Genomic DNA, 5803 nt, shown 5'->3' on the forward strand with positions numbered 1-5803 from the left:
TTTTTTTTTAATTTTTTATTTAAATACAATTTAGTTAACACTTGGTGTATTTCTAGTTTCAGGGATAAAATTAGTGATTCATCAGTTGCATATAACACCCAGTGCTCATTACCTCAAATGTCCTCCTTAACACCCATCATGCAATTATCCCTTTCCCTCAACTACACCTCCTTTCCAGCAACCTTCAGTTTGTTTCCCAGAGTTCAGTGTCTCTTATGGTTTGCCTCCCTCTCTTATTTTATTTTTCCTTCCCTTCCCCTATGTTCATTTGTTTTGTTTCTTAAATTCTACATATGAGTGAAATCATACCATCTTTTATTAAAACTTTAATGTCTTTATATTTCATAATATAATGTAATATCCACTTAAAACTCATTTTTACTAAGTATATAAAACATCAACAGCCAAACTAATACAATGACATTTGTTTTCAGAAAACAAGATGGTAGGAAAGTATCAATATATTGGCATAATATGTGTATCTCAAAAGTGACTCTAGAAATATATTAAAGAGTGATGGTTATAAGAATATTATTGAATAAAAACCATCAGAGTGCCTTCTTATCAATTAATTGACTACTCTGATACATGACTCTGTTTAGAAACCATTACTAAAAGGTTAATGGTTATAGGCACAATGCAAACTATTTTATCATCATTTAATTTGCCATTCTGAATACGGTATAAGATGCTGAGAGTAAAATAGAGTAGAGACTATATTAAAAGCCTAAATTTTTAATAAGCTTTATATAAAATAACTAATTAAATACATTAACTGCAAGGTTAATGTTGAGGCCCCAGTGTAAAACGTTGGAAATATAGCTTTAAATGTTCTAATTAAAAACCCTTTCAGATGAAATTATTTCTTTAATAGAAAGTTTAATTTTATAGAGTAGTACAGGGAACTAAAATTAGAATTCTGATTTCATACACATACACACACAGAGTCAGTCATATACACCTTATTAGTAACTCAGGCTTCCCATAACTCTATGCCATTTATACTAGGCAACTTTATTGTAAAAATTAAACAACATGAACACAAAACTCATTTTCCCAAGAAAAATTCTGGGTGGGATAAATATTAAGCTTTACATTATGAAGCAACAATTTTGATGAAACAATAAAATCAGGATTTACTTCACTATTCTGATTTTATATGCAAAGACTTAATCCTTAAGTATGTTATGACATTTCTGTATCTTAAGGTTTATTTATTAGCATTCTTGGCAGAAAGTGACTGGAGGACTCTGGATTTTAATGGTTTCAAACTAGCTGAAGCCAAAGACAAAGGGCTATCTGTAATGAACCAATGGCCACAATGTACCTCAGCCTCACAAATATACAATCAGGTTCTTGAATGCCACTGAAACTAGTCCTTTTCTAATTCCCTTTGCTTTAACTCTAGACCAGCTTCCTCTAACTAGAAAGAAAACATGGCTTTTAGCATTTCCTCACTTTTAGATTTTATAGTTTGAATAATGTGTAAGATGAATAACCTGCTAGTATAGAAATCTCATAGAATGAATTCATTGTCCAGTATAAAGCTGATGGCCACCCACCCTTTGGTCAATCAACTAACTATGCCTTGAGTGAAACAGGGAGCATCTAACTCTGGCTGGGGAACAGATCATATTATACTAAAACTTGTAATCTCCACAATAATCATGTGATTGAGAAGGAGGTAATCCCTAGTCACAGTAGCAGAAAGTCCAACAACCAGAAGAAAATTAGGAAATTTGAATTAATCTGTTTCAGTTGCCCATATAAGGAACTTTTCTCTGGAAAATTCCTGACAAAAGTCCCCTTGACACATCTGAATAATTCCTGTAATGAAGAATTTATTAATTTGTTAATTATTTCTTACAAAATGGAAGCAGGCTGACTTGAGTCCCAGTCATGAGTTTTCTTCATGTTCCAAGTGTGACTTTTTACAAAAGCTTAACCTACATAATCTCCATTTCATCATTACAGTGTGGGTTTATCATACCTTTCACCGAGCAGAACTATAAGGATTAAGCAGAATAATACAGCAGAACACCAGGTCCCTATATGGACGAAAAGCTTCTAAAATTGTTAGTTCCTATTTTGTCAAAAAGCCCATGTTCTGCTACAAACTACCTTCACCTTTTGTTCACTCTCCTATTTCTATCTTTGAGATCTATGCAAACTACATCAAACTTTTGTTCTACATAAAAATACCTGAGCTGTTTGAAGATAGTTAAAATGTTCTCTTTCAATGTACTTGGTATTTTTTTAATTGAATGCAGAATTTTATCTGCATTTAAAATTTTATCTTGCTGGGGTGTCTCAGTGCCTTATTTGGTTAAGCCTCTGACTCTTGGTTTTGGCTCAGGTCATGATCTCAGGGTCGTGGGATCCAGCCCCACATCATATTCCACGCTCAGTGTGGAGTCTGCTTGAGATTCTCTCCCTCTCCCTCTGCCCGATCCCTGCTCATATGTGCTCTCTTCTATCTCTAAAATAAATAAATGATTTTTAAAAATTAAAATTTTATCTTAGGTATAGTTGACCTCTTATTGCAGTCTATCTGGATTTTAACTATGGATTCTGGTATGCAAAATAAGACTTAGGGGCGCCTGGGTGGTTCAGTTGGTTAAGTGACTGCCTTCGGCTCAGGTCATGATCCTGGAGTCCCAGGATCAAGACCCACGTCGGGCTCCCTGCTCAGCAGGGAGTCTCCTTCTCCCTCTGAACTTCCTTCCTCTCATGCTGTCTGTCTCTCATTCTCTTTCTCTCAAATAAATAAAATCTTAAAAAAAAAAGACTTGTCAGTCTCTTTGTGTACTTGATAACCCTAAATTCCATATCTTTATCACATTCACTAGTAATAAATATTTAAAAGTGTGGAAACAGGACAGACTCTCATCTTCTCACTACAGAACTTTATCAAGCTTAACATCAATCAATACACATTGGATGAGTATATTTAATAATCTAAAAGGCTACCTATTTTCTTTATATTCTAGCCCACATGTTTTCATCGTGTCCAAAACTTGTAATGAAAGACTTTATCAGGGTTTTTCTGTACCCAAGATTCATAAGAAAACTACTGTAATGTCAGTAAACCATGTCAATGCAGGCAGTCCCTTAGCATCTCAGGAATTCAGTCTTTTTTTTTTTTTAAGATACATTTATTTGAGAGAAGAGAGACAGAGACAGAGGCAGAATAGGTGGGGGGGAGGGCAGAGGGAGAGAGAGAAGAAGACTCCCCACTGAGCAGGAAGCCTGCCCTGGGGCTCCATCCCAGGACCCTGGAGATTATGACCTGAGTCAAAGGCAGACCCTTAACGGATTCAGCCCAACCCGGTGGTGCGTACCTGAAGTCCCAGCTACCGGGGAGGCTGAAGCAGGAGGATCACTAGAAGTCCAGGAGTTCTGGGCTGTAGTGCACTACGCAGATGGGGTGTCCACACTAAGTTAGGCATCAATATGGTGACTTTCCAGGAGCCAGGGACCACCAAGTTGCCTAAGGAAGGGTGAATTGGCCCAGTTCGGGAACAGAGCAGGTCAAAACCCCCATGCTGATCAGGAATTCAGTCTTAATAAGATTATTAATGTATTATTTGCCTAATAATCAGAATTGTGAATATCACAGAGCTCAAGAGGTAAAAGAAAGATAAGCGGTATTATTATGCAAATTCCATTTGTCTTAAATGAAAGAACTGCCAAAAAAGTAAATAAGGCTAGTTTGCCCCAACTAGTACACACTTAATTCATGTTGTATCCTAGTAATCACTGGGCCCCTGGTCTATCTCCTCCCACAATCTGTTTAATTCCTTCTGAATTCTTTAGCAAATTGATGATACTAAATATTGGATGATAATATTGTTTCCTTAGAAACGATGTTATAAATAATACTGAAGTTCACAAGTTAGCCTTCAGATACCTAGTTATCTGAAATGTTGATATTTCTATCTTTGATTACCTTTACCTTTACTTTTGCTAGATATTAAGATCCCCTGAGTAGCTTAAAACATTCTAATGATCAAGCAATTGAATGCAAAACAATTGAGTCACAGCCTCTATGGAGATAATTTTTAAAGCTCTCAAAATTGGTTCTAATGTGCAGTCTCACTTGAGAACTACTGACGCCACCATTTCTTAGATTCTAATGCTAGTATTATGGGAAGAACATTCTTCCACAGCCTAAGTTAAATTGATTTAATAAGACTTTAACTTTCTATCTTTAACTTTCTTTATCTTTAACTTTCAACTACCCTTTTTCCAAACTCTTTTTTTTTTTTTCCCCTTCCCTTGGTAGTACTATCTCCAGGGAACCAGTCTTTATGCCTCTTCACAGCATGGCTTTTTTTATTTCTACAGGTAATTTTTTTTTCATTAATACTTATTTTATTCTTCCTCCTCCACATTTAAAATTGTCTTCCCCTCTTAATGCCCAACATATATATGTGCTTTGAAAGTAGCTTGTTTGTGAATTGGGTGTTACTCTATTGAGGTAAGAAACGGGTCAGAATGTAAATCTACCAGGTCATTAAGAACACCATTTAGTTCACCTGTCGTTCTTTTAAGAACTTTCCCCCTGAAAGAAGATGGGCATTTATTTATATCCTTGTATAAGTTTCTTATCATTGCAGAAGAAAAATAGCTTCCAGACTGCTACAGGTCCACAGCCCTGGCCTCCGGTGTTACAGCATTCCTAATGGTTAGCTACTAAAAATATGGTCTAGGGGCGCGTGGGTGGCTCAGTCAGTTGAGCGCTGGACTTTTGGTTTGGGCTCATGATCGTCCAGTGGAGAGATAGGCCCTGCACTGGGTTCCTCGCTCAGCTCTGAGTCTGCTTCCCCTCTTCCACTCCCTCAGCCCCTCCTCCTGCTCCTGTGCATGCTCTCTCTGTCTCTCTCTCTCTCTCTCTCAAAATAAATAAATAAATCTTTAAAAAATAAGTAACCATGGCCTATAGACCAGCAGCATCAGCATCACTTAGGAGTGTGTGAGAATTGCAGAATCTCAGGCCACATCTGAGTCAGAATCTGAATTTTAATAAGATCCCCAGGAGATTCGTATGTATAATAAATTTTGAGCATCAGTGATCTACCGTATACCTTCAAAAGGAAATAAGCTGATAGGAAAATTTATGCATACATTGCTGGTTGACATGCTAACAGAGGAATTATATTTCCTAAATGTAGTAGAGTAATGGCGTATTAGAAAATATGAACAAAATACCATTTTTATACATGAAGCATACCAACTGTTCTACTTATTGACCATGTGACATTAGGCTAGTAATTCAATCATAATGAGGTTCATTTTCTTATAAAATGAAGTTAATAATACTTATATTTTGGAGTTTTCATAAGAGTTAGTTCTAATGTGAATAAAGCACCTAGTATAGGTCTGAGGTATTACAGATGCTAAATCTAGAGTTTCTTATGATATTGGAAAGTTAGCCAATTTGGAAGACAGGCCCTGGGCAAGGGTAGTCATTTGATTTATCATTGAGGGGTTATGCTGTCACTTCAAAACAGTGAGCTGATGCTAGTTCAAGTTTGCCATTTGCCCAGCAGGCTGATCTATCATCATGGACCTAAATTTTCAATGCTTTAGTTCTCTCATTTATAAAAAGAGAGTTTAAAGTGAACAAGTTTAATGCCATTTGACATTTACAATTTTTTAATCTTATAGTTAAGAAGCATGTTGTTTACCTCTTTAATTGTATCAGTAGTTTCTTTCAATATGTTGAGTTATATTAAATTGGATCTTGAAGAGTTGAAATTATTTTAAATGGCGAGAAACCTGTAATGATTCTCTTAACCCT

At 36.0% G+C, this 5803-nt stretch overlaps 1 pseudogene; it reads left to right on the forward strand.

Moving 5' to 3' along the window:
- Nucleotides 1-3325: 3325 nt before the first annotated feature.
- On the forward strand, nt 3326-3608 carry LOC148164994 (signal recognition particle RNA; annotated as a pseudogene).
- The last annotated feature ends 2195 nt before the right edge of the window (nt 3609-5803 follow it).

Source organism: Eumetopias jubatus, unplaced genomic scaffold (assembly GCF_037043125.1).
Source record: "Eumetopias jubatus isolate StellerSeaLion01/CBP00866 unplaced genomic scaffold, mEumJub1_p1.0 scaffold_1, whole genome shotgun sequence".
In the NCBI taxonomy this organism is placed as follows: Eukaryota; Metazoa; Chordata; class Mammalia; order Carnivora; family Otariidae; genus Eumetopias; species Eumetopias jubatus.